At 38.4% G+C, this 15,238-nt stretch overlaps 1 long non-coding RNA gene across 1 annotated transcript; it reads left to right on the forward strand.

Moving 5' to 3' along the window:
- The first annotated feature begins 6,789 nt into the window (after nt 1-6,789).
- On the forward strand, nt 6,790-10,570 carry LOC126926707 (uncharacterized). Its single transcript, XR_007714798.1, has 4 exons — nt 6,790-8,526; nt 8,600-9,779; nt 9,891-10,188; nt 10,280-10,570. It is a non-coding gene; the product is annotated as an uncharacterized LOC126926707 (long non-coding RNA).
- Nucleotides 10,571-15,238: the final 4,668 nt, after the last annotated feature.

The raw sequence follows: 15,238 nt of genomic DNA on the forward strand, positions 1-15,238 counted from the left end.
ACGATTTCGAAAGATTCCTACCGTGATCCAAGATGAATAATGGATGGATAATATTAAGAGAGGGCCGACTCTTACTTGTATAAATGGTATATAATACAAGCACTTTTTTCCCGAGGGTTCCCTTCTTTTTTCTAAGAGCTTTCCAAAAGGAGGATCGAACGGTTTGCGATGAAATCGATGAATTGTACGACGACTTGTATATTTTTAGATAAATACGCAATTGCTTCTTGTTATTCGCTATTCCTGAAAATAACCTTAACACTAGTGATAACAAATAGTCACTAGACTATAGCATAAAATTTGTACTAAAGAGATTACAATGAAAGATACATATAATTATTTATTATATAAATTTAATTATATATTTGATCTAATTATAATATTTGTATATTAAAAAGACAATCGTCTAGCCATATACTATACAAAAGATCGTAGAAAATTTCAAAAATGTACTTAGATAAATAATTGCTTCTTGTTATTCGCTGTTCCTGAAAATAACCTTAACATTAGTGATAACAAATAGTCACTAGACTACAGCATAAAATTTGTACTAAAGAGATTACAATGAAAGATACATATAATTATTTATTATATAAATTTAATTATATATTTGATCTAATTATAGTATTTGTATATTAAAAAGACAATCGTCTACCCATATACTATACAAAAGATCGTAGAAAATTTCAAAAATGTACTTAGATAAATAATTGCTTCTTGTTATTCGCTGTTCCTGAAAATAACCTTAACACTAGTGATAACAAATAGTCACTAGACTATAGCATAAAATTTGTACTAAAGAAATTACAATGAAAGATATTTATTATATAAATTTAATTATATATTTGATCTAATTATAGTATTTGTATATTAAAAAGACGATCGTCTACCCATATACTATAAAAAAGATCGTAGAAAATTTCAAAAATGTACTTAGATAAATAATTGCTTCTTGTTATTCGCTATTCCTGAAATACAAAGAACGTTGAGCATAATACATGAACATCCAAATTTTCGATGCTATATGTATATATGTCAGGTTATCGTTAGAAATTTTAGGCGTGAAATAATTAATAAGTATAACAAAAGCTATCGACGATGTTCCTGGGCTCAATAACGAATCCACGGTCAACGTGTAAACTCTTTGTACAATGGAATACATTTTGTAGCACGCAGACACGTTAACTCAGACGCTGGGCTACTTTCAGACCGACTGCCAAGACGATAACAGTAAACTCTCCAAGGTGATCGCAAAATAAAAGACAGATACAGTCACATAAGTCAAATACATATCGATCGGGAATATCAACAAATTGCCAAGCGCCCTAACTAGGCAGTCCCGCGTAAACAAACACTGCTCCTGATCGAGACTCGATTGTTTACACAGCGTGTCCCTCAACATCGATACCTCCTCTGTAAGACATTTCGTTCATCCCGTGACCGTGGCTACGTTCGGCAACCAGTTATGTCACCTCGAGCCCAAGTATTGGGGGGGGGGGGGATCTTCCTAAAGGAAGGCCTGATGTCCCTACATCTCCGACATATATGTTATGTTGTATTTCTTACTTTAATTGTGTATTTTTATAATATATACAAGCCTAGTATGTATCCAGCAAAAATACATAATTAATGTGTAATTTAATTATGTATTTTTATAATATATACAAGTCCAGTATGTATCCAGCAAAAATACATAATTAAATTAAAAAATATAATATAATATAATATATATAATATAGATACAATACATATATATACATCCAGTAAAAATACATAATTCCAGCAGCGCTTACACCTAATAAAGGAACCATGTAATGGAAAATATTCGACCACCCTAGAAGGCAACCGCAGAAAACAGCGGCTTGGGTTAACAGTCTACGATATAACCCTTCCAACGGATTCTTAAACCGCCGGCTGGCGAGCCATAAAGGCTAAACATTAGGAATCGCGAAAAATTTATCGAGCACGCGCGCGTGCACGGGGGCCCGGGGATCCGTTGGGGCGAGGCACGACTTTTCCTTCGGCTAAACTGTAGAAAAATTGAAATGGGCGAGGCGAAAGAATGAATAAAGATCAGGGAAACGCGAGTTTCGTGGTGAGAGGGTTAAAGGGGTGGCGGAAGTGGATTGCAGGCACGTAAACCGGCAACTCGGTTGCCCTGGAAGTGGCTAGGAGGGACGAGGCTGTGCACGCGAATGATATTAGGTAGAAACGCATGAACTTTGATATATTTCTGGAGGTGGAGGCCGCCTGTGGGGATGGAATCCACCGTACTAGCGGAAAAGCAGGCCGTACGACGCCATTCCACGGCAAGATTCTTCGTACGAGCGCTTTCTGCAACGCGATATCGATTTCCATCGATCTGATTTTTTAAATCGATATATCATTATGCGATGTTAGAATAATCTTAGGAGGACAATTTCTAAATGATTTCTAATGGACTTAATTTCATATCCTAGAAAATAAAGTGGAAACGAAGGAATGAATGTTTATAATTTTAGGTTAGATAATCATGAATGGACAAATTGTACGAAATATCTAAGAATATACAAAATATTTTTTAGTATTAGATTGTCCGAAAAGAGTCTTTCTTTTACAGACACGTCTTTTATAACGACGTATCTTTATAGAAACATGGAACATAATCTGTCGAACGTTGTGATGTTTGTTTCGATTTAACTGTTGAGATATGTATAATTTTATGTGGTAGACTAGGTTAGCTGCGTAGTAGCGATGCTTGTATGTGAATATCAGTGTGTGCAAGTATGTGTGTGCGCGACGTCTCGAAAACAGATGAATGTAAACAGTACAGTCGGTTAACAGTCGAATATGGAAGAAAGTAACAGACTGGTATGGAAGAAGGTATGACGCGTGCAAGTGTTTATCGATAAATATCTTTGAAATCGTTTATCAAATAAATATATAACTATTCTAATATAAATTCTAAGTGTAAATTTAGTATTCCTATAGCATTATTTCGGCTATTAAGACCCAAAATTGTCAATAAGAACAAAATGGATCATTCGATGAAATAATATGAAACGAAAAATGTTGTGCGTCTATTATTTCCTTATAATACGAAAGGAACTTTACTTTTTAACTTATTTTACTTATTCCTTTTAATGGAGATTATGTTATTTAGATTCTAGGAGATTTCGTTGTGAATTTTCGAGTCTTTATAAGAATATATATTAGACGCGTGCAAGTGTTTATCGATAAATATCTTTGAAATCGTTTATCAAATAAATATATAACTATTCTAATATAAATTCTAAATGTAAATTTCACGTTCCTATACCATTATTTCGGCTATTAAGATCCAAAATTCTCAATAAGAACAAAATGGATCACTCGATGAAATAATATGAAACGAAAAATGTTGTGCGTCCATTATTTCCTTATAAAACGAAAGGAACTTTTCTTTTTAACTTATTTTACTTATTCCTTTTAATGGAGATTATGTTATTTAGATTCTAGGAGATTTCGTTGTGAATTTTCGAGTCTTTATAAGAATGTATATTAAAGTATTTTAATATATCTGTTGCATTCACATATACGTTACACCACGTCATTGCGATTATGTAACAATAAGTAACATCGTGCTACTGACACAGCCAGTGTATTTTTACTTTTCGTGTGTTTCAAGAAATTCCATTGGAGAAAAATCGTTAGAATAATCATCGCTGCTCAAAGCAAAGGCATTTCTCGCGAAGAAAATGTGCAGTTCCAGGGGTGAGACAGGTAAATACAGATGTATTTTATTAGCATCGAACGTATTGATATTTAGAATAATTTTTACAGGTTAGAGATCCTTTTCCATCGAACTCTTCGTTTGCTCTGATGTAGTAGGTTATCCGGAAAGTGTTTTTCTTTTGCAAACGTATTCTTTACGTGAAACCAAGTCTGTGAAATGTCGCAGTGTTTATCTCGACAGAACGAAATGGATGGCACGTAATTCGAGAAAATAATATAAAACAAAAATCCTCGTGCGTCTATTATTTCTCATAAAACGAAAGAAACTTTCCGGACGACCTAATAGAAATCAATTTTTCCGTAAGTTAAATTTCATTAAATTTACGTTCATAAAAACATGAAGTTGGATAAAAATCGTGAGAAATAATGTTAAGCGCCAAGTCAAAAATGGAAAAGCTTCAGAATACTTTCCTTCCTACAATATATAATAATACGATTATTTAAAAATCACAGTATATATCGAACGATAACTAAAATATAGCGAGAATCGTTTTTTGAAGATCCTTGAACACGGTTCAAAGCAGAATCGCCGAGGCAGAAGAATCAACGGGAGGAAGTTTTCATCGACGAAGGGAAACGGAAGGAAATGTGGCTGTTAGTTGTTCCGGCCGAAACGGGATGCATCGAAGAGTGGCCGCGGCAACGGTGTGAGAATCGGGGAAGAACGAGAAGTAAGAAGTAGAGCCAACCCAAAGGGAAAAGGACGAAAAAACGGAGAGAAAGAGAGAGAGAGAGAGATGGCATAGAGAAGCCAGCGGAAGGCGGAAAACAAGGGAAAATAAAGCAGCGGAAGAATCGCGTCGCAGGAAAAAGAATGAGGGCGCTGTCAGCTGGTGGAAATTATTCTGATTATGCTAATTCCGGTTCTGTTCCACTCCTTTACCCAGCCGTTCCCCAGACCCATTGCCTCCCTGCTGCTGTCTGCGCCATCTTTCATGGCTGATATTTATAATATAGGGGTGCCCGAGCAGTTTCAAACTCTTTTTGGCCCCCGAGCTCGCAACCCCCCTCCCCACCCTCGACCATCATTTGGCCCTCCATCGAGAACCACCCCACGGCACGCTCCACTGTCTTCGGGCTTTTCGATAAATTTATTCATATTCCAAGGAAAATTTCGTCGCTAGTCTCGAGAGAACTCGGTCAACTAGAGCCTCTGGTCCCGCAGCACTCGAGCTTAGCCGCGATTTACCTTTGAAAATCTAACCGCGACCACTTTCTTAGCCCACCATCCTGAAAACACAGCCATTATCTATGAAAGAGGAGATTTTTGCATAGTTCGTAATAGCGTAATGGTGTATTTTCTTTTTCTAGGTTAGGTTTTCTAGGTTATGTCGTTGCTCGAAATTGAGAAGAGTGGGGATGGATTTGGAAATGAAAGAGCGAGACACATAGCCGCAGCGCTTAGCGTGCACGTTCGTAATCTTCCTCTCAAGGTCGTAAGTTTTCCTTTTTAATTAAAGGTGCTTTCTATTCATGTCCGGAGACTGGCACGCCCACGGTTAAACCTACGCTACGTTATTTTACGCTTCGTGGAAAATCTTCCTTTCCTCTGATATTGTCGTTCGATCGTTTTGTTTGCTCCGCTATAATTTACAGCATAAAATTCATAGACGACAGATTGAAAGAATCTGACACCGAATCGATCGGGACGGCAAGGCATTATGGACAGTTTAAAGGGACGATCGTCAAACACTCGTGGTCTGTCGTCTTTGCAAACACGAATAAAATACACACGTACAACGATGATTAAATAGCCTTGTGTTTGCTCGGGGAATAAGCGCATCTATCTCGCTTCACCCTCTGTTAACTCTTCGATAAAAAGTGACACAGTCATATTTAATTTCTTATTACACCTCCCACAAGCCAGTCAATACGGTTTTCACATAAAACCAATAAGGAGGATTTGCTTGCTCGAAGAAGGATGTTAATGTGATCTTAAAATATTTTCTATTTTTCCCTTTTCTTTTATTTTAGTTCATATACAGACTACGGATGTTTAGGTAAATTCATATTTTTATAAGAAACTTTATTTCATACGTTAAATGCATAATGTTATAACTATTGTACAATAAATACTATATTTTGTACGTTTTTCAGCAATATATGCAGCGGCACATGCATCACAGGACGTTTCAATACGAAGATGCCTGACATGGTTGTTTTGCCACAGAGGATGAACACTGTACGGCGCGCATAATGTAATAAACAAACTCTGGACAAAGCAATTTCGCTGCTACGTGCAACCTACAACCAGCGACAACTTCAAATCTCCCGGTGCCTCCCCTTCGCCAGTATAAATAGACGACCGTGTTCTCCAGACACAGTCAGTCAGTCGAGCGAATAAATATGAAAAATCAGTGTAACGAATCAGCATAACAATTAGTATGAGTAGCGCAGTATCAAGCGAGCAACGATTGCAATTAACTTGGTATTCTACATTTTAAAATATCTGCAAATATAGTTAATTAAATTAAATTAATTAAATATAGTTAATTAAATTAATTATAGTTAATTAAATTAACTATATTTGCAGACTGGTTGTTGATTTAATCAACAACACGCCACACCGTCCACCAGCTATGTATTCTAAGCATTTTTTAATATTCCATAAATCTGTATCTATTGCTTTGAAACACAATAACTCTCTATTCTGTACGTTAATTAATAATTTATTGTAATAGACAAGACTATCAAGTAGCGACTCTAAAATTGTTTAAAATAATCATTACTTCAGTAAAATTGTATACTGTCCATCTATATACATTCCGTTCGCACGTATTTCTATCGCCAGCCTATTTAGCCTGTCGATAAAACGTTAAGAGGATTGTAGGGCCCTTTGTTACTACGTTCGTGTTTACGAAATTTGACCTGATTTTAGGTAATATTATGCCTGTCTTGCTGACGTATTCATATACCGGGTCTTGCTTAAATTATTAATATTCTTGCTTAAATATATAATTATAATATTAATTATAATAATATTAATAATTTATATTCTTAATAATATATATAATAATTAATATTCTATTAATATTCCTTAATGACAAACTAGCTTTAACCCTTTGAGTGCTGTGGGCGCATATATGTGTCTGGCGAAAGCTATCGGTGTGGACTAAGGACATATATATGCGTTTTCTGTAAGCGCCCGGCATGGACTAAGGACGCATATATGGGTCTTTCAATTTTTCCCAACACCTACGCAGAAGTAATACTATCACGTTCGTGTGAAATAAACATAAATGCATTCCTTACGGCAGTAAACAAATGCCAATAGTGGCTCGTTATTGTTGAAGCTGTTACCACTTGTAAGAAAACTGTGTTTCAACCGCTCGCGGAGAGACGCGATCGCGAGATAACGCGTCAACGAGAGTCGTAAATTCTCGTTACGATTAAACAATCGACGCCACGAACTGATTGATCCCCTATTTCTATTACGAGAATAGAGGTGATTAGGTTTGAGTGTATACGAACAACTACACTCAGTTGGTTGATAAAAGTTTAATAAAAATAACGAAACAACAAGTTCAGTCAAAGATCAACAATTAAAAACGAAAAAGATAACAGTCAAGGTTGGTTTAGCGGTTTGCTTATAACGAGACCTATCGCACTTCGCAGCTTGAGATAGACGTTATGTGTTAGACTCGATTCAATGTGTAACGTTCGACGCGTCACAAGGAACTGATCGACTTTAGACGATTTCTTTGTCTCATTTTTAAGACGACCCCCACTATACTTAGGTCACGCCACCGTTCGCGCCTATGATCACGTATGTCTGTTCTTGTGTGGGAAACGTAACGGACAAAATTCGACGTTTCGAGAGCTCGCTGCTTGACAACAGCTATGCGCTCGTCGATACATTGTATATGATTCGGCGGTCCGATAAGACGATCTGCCTGCGACATTGTAGGGCCGCGAGCGACGGTTAGAAAATACAGCCTGTGGTAAGCCTCGTGGCGTAACAAACTGTACATCTGGTTTTCTTAGTTTTCTCAAGCACTGAATTTTTCACACACAACTAAATTATTAACTCGCGTTATATTTACTAAATTTAGTCTTCTAGTTTATTGTTTTCTAGTTTATTACCCAAATTCCAGTTAACTGTAAATTTCAACGTTTATAATAAATAATTAAAAATAACTAAAAAATAACGCTCTTGAATCGTTTGATCTCGCGCAAAAGAATTACTATAACTTATTACGATTTGCGCTTTGAATAGTCCAATCAACAGAGCTCGGTCTAACGAAAAAGTATTCCGTCCACAGCGATCGTCAGCGCTAGACGCGCGCCGTCCGTATTCAGCACTCAAAGGGTTAAATATCAGTGTACCGTTGGCAGAGCCTAGCAGCGCCACCTCCAAACCTAATCCATGCTAAACTAACCTCCAATTGCCGTCATTCACATAGCCAACAAGATCCTCTCGCAATCATGTTAAGCCGGGCTGTCTAAACTCCCTTCGTGTTCTCACCGACAACGCATTATCCGTCCCTCTTACGAGCGAGAACGCGTGTGCCAGCGTCGTGGAGGCGTCGCGTCGCAAATACAGAGATCGCGCGGTTATTAATAACGTTATTAATCGCGCAAGGCTCGTGCAAGTGGTGCGAAATTCGAGAAATCAAAGCACGGTTATTACTCAAGCCGTGGCCGACAATACCAGGCTGCTTTATTCCAGCCGGATATGTAGGTTACCAGCGAGCCTAACAGAAGTGGCGGACAATGAGAAGCGAGAGGATGATCCAAGACTGAGAGAAAAATAGCGCACGCGAGAGCGAGACGGTTAGTGATCATCGTAGGTGGGCGAACGCGTCACCTTTAATTAATCACGCGACTGTATTATTTCCCGTTTAAGCTCCCCTTTTCGGTGGCCCATCGAGAAAGAGGCAGTGGACGAGGAGAGAAGAGAAGAGACGCAACGGGAATCGTAAGCGAGAGACGCTTTGCTTGAGACGTACGGTACAAAAGAGGAGCGGAAAGCAAAGCTACGGCCACCTTTACAGACAGCCTTCGTATAAACATGTCAGTCCGCCGAGGCTCGTCTCGAGAAACGGGCCCGCGTTCATCCATCACTTCGTCCCCCTGACTTCCTTCGTCTAGCCTTCCTCTACGATACGTCGTCCGCCCCCTCTTCCCTCCTCTATTGCTTTTCGTCGTGCCGTTGCTCACAATTCGCCGCTATTTTTCTCGCGACTCGAAAGCAAAAAAATATCTTTCAAATGGCAAACCGCTGCTGAGAGGCTACGTAACGGGAAAGCTGGTCTCGCGGGCCCCCTATTTTCGCCGGTTCCCGCCGCGAGAATTTGTTCTGCACATGTACCGTTAGCAACGCCGCTCAATCTCCACAAGATTCGACGTTTTTGCCTTTCGTTCGAGTGTGAAACGACTGCGATGCATTAATGGGCAACGATTCGGATCATTCGAGCGTTCGCCTTCGAGTATTCAACTGTAGGTTAACGCTTTGTCTGCCACGCCGAAATCACATGTTTTGCTCAGGACGCCACGGTTTTGGTTTTCTTAAATGGGAAAATCGACGGCCAATTTTATTTGCATCTTCGCATCGATTTCGTACGAAACAACGTGCTTTCGTTGATTACGAAAAGGATTTGAGGAAAGTGGATATAAAAGGATAAAAGTATCTTGTTCACGTATTCATATACCGGGTCTTGCTTAAATTCAGCATCTAACTAACCTAAAAAGTATCTGTGAGAATAGCTTGAAAATAATTTCAAGGCCATCGATTCAGTTTTGCGTGTCAATATCTATTTCTTATATTATGTGTATGATGTTTTAAGCGATATTAAGGCGAATTGAAGATAATACAGAGTTAGTAACTTTTCAAAATCTTCAGTAGCAATAGAAATAATTTATTAAAAAGTAAACGTTCTTAAAAAAAGTTAAAGCGTTCTGCGGGACACTAGCCAATTTCCTTTACAATCAACGGCTAGAATTGCAAATTTTAGGTTATGGCGTATGACATGACTAATTTTTAGAGATTCATACGTCATTGAGGATCAGAAATTAATAGAAGGCGGGTATGTATATCTGTACACAAATACTAAAAAATTAAATGTCAACGTAGCATGCTAATTTGAAATTTTGGAAAGGTCAGTACACTTCTTGTTTCTAATTTTTTCTATTTTTAGCACTTTGACTGCCACGCTGGACGCCACGGGAGTATTCATGTAATGGCAGAATAATAATAAATTGATGACGTAAGACAACATTCTTCCTCAATGGACCGTTTATCTTATTGGTGGTCACGGGTGACCACCATGGCGCCTTGGTAGCAGTTGATATCGACAGATCATAACAAGGCTTCGGCTATTTCAACAAACCATTCGCATTCGTTGTTTCGTCGTAAGCAAAACATGCAGAATATATTGGTGAACGTGTAGAAGATATTAGTAAACAGTATTTGCTCATGCTATATATAACAGTAAGGTATGTTCACACTTCTAACCTCAATTATGTGATCATAAAGCAGTATTTACTTATTATATTTTCTAAGGTGTGTTTATAATAATATTCGCAGATTACCTGTCAAAGATGTGGAAGCAAACACAGTGCACAGTTAGATGCAAGATTTGTCCTCATTTTCTTTTTATTGATGTTTTAATAAAAATATTTAATTGTTCAATGGGGCACTTTTTATCTCAAAGTATCTTCTATTTATAGGTTATATTCAAAATACCCTAACTGTGAATTTTCATGTAATTTTTACAATTGTAACCGTGGGTCACATGTGATCCACGTGGCAGTCAAGGTGTTAGAAACTACATCTCCTCTATGAAACTGATATTTCCTTATGTATCGAAGCTGCAGACTGTTACAAAGCGTCGATAAATGTAGCAACTATGCATTATCGTACTAAAGTTCGTTATAAAATCGCATTGTAAAATTCAATGCCACAGTAGATTCGGCTATCGCCAGGCCTTGAATAGAGAACCGTGGACGTGGCGCGGGACGCTGGATCCGCCGGGTTCCGAGAAATATATGAACCGAGTAGACTCCACCCCAGCGAGTTGGTCGTAAGTCAAACGAGACTCTCAGTTCGGCAACTGCGTCGAACTCGGCTGTTGGAAGCCATCGTGACGCGCGAATAGGCAAGAAAAGGTGGAAGAAAGCAAAGGTGTGAAAGAACGAAAGGTAAAAACGAGAAGAAGCTGGAAGGAACGTGAGCGTGGAAAAAAAAACGTGAGAGAAAGAGACGAGGGAAAGGGGTATAGGTAGACGCGAGTATGGAAAAGGGGGATGAAAACGTCGCTGGAGAAAGAGGGTAGGAACGGTGTGACGTATGGCGTGTCGTCAGTGAGCGTCACTTAGAGTGGCGGATGAGAAAACGTCGTGGAAGCGGGAAAGAGAACGGTCGGGAGTCTAAGAACCGCCAGAACCTGTCTGCGCCGGTGACGGCGCATTGTTGGCAGGGAAATCAGACGAAAAGGCGCGATAACTAACCGCATAATAAATGAACTGTTCACGGGAGTGTGCTAGGCGAACGGGTGCTGTGTACCCGCTCACAGCCGAGCTGCTGATGCGCGTCCCCGGAAAAGCCATCCCTTTTCGTCTTCTTTTGGATTATCTGCCGCGGAGAATTCTATGGAGCCTGACATATTCTATGGAGGCGCAGTGTGACACGCTCGCGGGCAAAGAATTCCGCGCCGACCGCCGCGATATGACCTGATTTTTCTCCCGTTCGGAAAAACACCAAGACAATTACAGGATCGAACGGGTGGTTTGCGTAAGGGCGACTCGAATTGTCTGGAAATTACTGTGTTACGTTATGGACCAAGTTTTCAAATGACAACAATAAAAAATTGATTAGCATCTTATCTTGGCTTTTGGTAAATTTCATTGACAGGTAGAGACAGGTAGACATTCAACGTTGCTAGAATTCTTGAATTTTTATGTCCTAACCTTACTTTTGTTGTGATATTGGCTTGGCAACTAAGTGGTTGCGGATTTTGTTGATAGGTTAGGACGGAATCCGCAACTACTTAGTTGCCAAGCCAATACTTGAAAGACAGCATAATGCTTGACAGCACTTTGACGTTTCGAGGAAATTTTTACTATAGTATTGAAAAAGGGATACTAAGAAAGATTATTTTATATTCTCCTTCGATTTTGGGACATTTTGTAGCGATAGAAAAAAGGAATTCAAGAACATTGACGAATATGTTACTATGCTTACATTTGAAGAAATCCAGTCTTAAAACACGAAGAAACAAAAATGATAAAAAATTCTGCACTATTTTCAAAATCTTCTTGACGTATAAATAGAAACTTACACCGCTCCCTAATTTCTCAAATCATCACAGATGAGATCTGCAGCCTCTTCGTGTTCCCCGTAAGCGAGATAACGAGTGGAAGAAAACCGAAAATGTAATATTCTGTGGCACGTACGAAAGCGATATCGAACCCTCGGAATTACTTCATTGTGCTTATCGAGCAGCCGAGAAAGGACTGCAGTTTCTGTATCAGAAACTCATCCGCAGCATTGCGCTAGATGCGCCGGTGATTGATACCTGTCACTTCCTGCCTTGCTTTCCCTCATCAGTATCGACGAAGGCCAACTAGACTGCTAATTTACTGATAAGAAACATTCACCGTGCAACTCGATCGTTTTCACCAATACTTGGTACAATATACCCATTCCTTCTTATCTTTGCTTGTCTATAGTACGATATGGAGGCCCAAATCGAAATTTATCATTTTTTTCGAGCAATAATTGCAAATCGATTGAGATAATTTGTCTTACGATGATAACAGTAGCTTGCAACATTGTTGTATCCAAGAAACATTGAATAATATTTGATAATTATTAGGTTGGCAACTAAGTGATTGCGGATTTTGTCATTAGGCGATAATGAGAAAATCCGCAGCCATTTAGTTGCCAAGACGATATATGTATTTTCTGATGGTGAACTAGCGACGTTGTAAGGTTAGAATGATAATAATCTACTAGAATACTAATCTAAATAAATGTGTATAATAAGAATATACTACCGTGATGATCAAGGTTACATATGAATAATGTGTGGAATACACATGATAATGACATGAATTAATGATGCAAATGTTCCTGTATATTAGTATCGTATATTATTGTACACTACTAATGATCCTACATTTACTGTATACGCTACAATGCAGTTATGTAACGTAACTTAGGATGGAATATTTAATACGATACAGCAATTTTTATTTCTACTCCACACTATAGTATTGGGTTGGCAACTAAGTGATCGTGGATTTTGTCAGTTGGTAGTACTAACAAAAGCTGCAATCACTTAGTTGCCAACCTAATATTATATGCGATACCAAATTAGTGTCAAGCTGATGTATTTTCTACATCTGCATCGTGTTTGTCAATCTGTTAATCGAGTTAACTCTTAACTAGAAAATCAGTTCTATAAAAGTACATAATTATAATATTACATTTAAGAGATTGGGATTACGATTAACGAGTTGATTAATTTTCTTCCAGTCGATGAATGAGAACCTTGACTTCTTTACGACTACAGCCAAGACACTAATTTTTGTAGTGTAATTTACCAATTGAAATACTAATAATACAATTAACTTATTCAAATATTTATTGGGTTGGCAACTAAATGATTGCGGCTTTTGTCAGTACTACCAACTGGTAGTTTTGTCAGTTAGTAGTACTAACAAAAGCCGCAATCACTTAGTTGCCAACCCAATAAATATTTGAATAAGTTAATTGTTAATTGCGGCTTTTATCAGTACTACCAACTGGTAGTTTTGTCAGTTGGTAGTACTAACAAAAGCCGCAATCACTTAGTTGCCAACCCAATAAATATTTGAATAAGTTAATTGTTAATTGCGGCTTTTATCAGTACTACCAACTGGTAGTTTTGTCAGTTGGTAGTACTAACAAAAGCCGCAATCACTTAGTTGCCAACCCAATAAATATTTGAATAAGTTAATTGTTAATTGCGGCTTTTATCAGTACTACCAACTGGTAGTTTTGTCAGTTGGTAGTACTAACAAAAGCCGCAATCACTTAGTTGCCAACCCAATAAATATTTGAATAAGTTAATTGTTAATTGCGGCTTTTATCAGTACTACCAACTGGTAGTTTTGTCAGTTGATAGTACTAACAAAAGCCGCAATCACTTAGTTGCCAACCCAATAAATATTTGAATAAGTTAATTGTTAATTGCGGCTTTTATCAGTACTACCAACTGGTAGTTTTGTCAGTTGGTAGTACTAACAAAAGCCGCAATCACTTAGTTGCCAACCCAATAAATATTTAAATAACTTAATTGTTAATTGCGGCTTTTGTCAGTACTACCAACTGGCAAAACTACCAGTTGGTAGTACTGACACAAGCCGCAATCACTTAGTTGCCAACCCAATAGATCACTGCAATACGATCACAAGTTCTTTCAACAAAATACAAATAGCAATGTTCTCAAAATTATTTCCACTCGCCCCTCTTCTGGAAGAAGTGAAAGCAAAAAAGGAATCTGTATAGCAAGAGATGTAAAGAATTTGTCGTAGGAGAACAAGTATTCGACAGGACAGATAATCGTGGGAGCGTGCGCTCCACTTTCCTATCAAGGCCGCAGTAAATTTAACGCGGTACACCGCGATAGGGCTGAAAGCGGTGAAAGGAGAGAGAAGCGAACGGTTGCTTGGATAATGGTCGACCAACGCTATCAATCGATCTATCGATCGATCGACAATGGAGAGGGGTACGATTCACGAAATCTAGTAATGGCGACGATAAAAGGTGCTATAGTTTCGAAGAAAGGGGTGCGCGATTGCTGGAAGCAGTAGATTCTCAGTTATAAAGTTGTCTATTTTGTACACGTTTCTTGTGTTAACCTAACCTCAATATCACCAGCAATACACATTTTTAATTAAGAATGATAAATAAATGAATCTTTTATACGAGACAATGAAACAACACATGACATAACTAAAAATTAAAAATTGATATTTTTTCAATCTTGTATCGCAAAACAAAGAACCATAGAATATAAAAATATAGAAATAAAAGATAGAGAGATAAAAAATAAAATAACAGATTATAGCACGATGATAAAGCAGATGATAAAACATCTTTTTCCAAGAGCATTTGAAATAAGATTCCGCGGCATCGAAAAAAAGAAGGAACCAGAGAGGAATAGGGGTGGTGGACGAAGCAAGGGTGTAGCGAAAGCCGACGCAACGCTGCCTCGATGGGGGGTAAGGACGATAAGACGGCGTGAGTAATGAGCAATGCCACGAGTGATATCAGCGACCGAGAATGAGATGCTTCTCGCCGCTTTTAAGAGGCTACGAGGAAAAGTTGCGGGACCGACAGAGTCCACAGGGTGGCGAGAAAGAGAGGCCGTTACAAATCAACTTTTATACCGGAGGAGAAAAAAAAGTTCATTATTGGTTCCCCGTAAAAAGCCACGAATCCACCGTGGGGTAAAGAAGCCTTTCTCCCCCTGTAAGTTGGAGGACGGGGATGCTTCCG

This window comes from Bombus affinis, chromosome 18, assembly GCF_024516045.1.
Source record: "Bombus affinis isolate iyBomAffi1 chromosome 18, iyBomAffi1.2, whole genome shotgun sequence".
In the NCBI taxonomy this organism is placed as follows: domain Eukaryota; kingdom Metazoa; phylum Arthropoda; class Insecta; order Hymenoptera; family Apidae; genus Bombus; species Bombus affinis.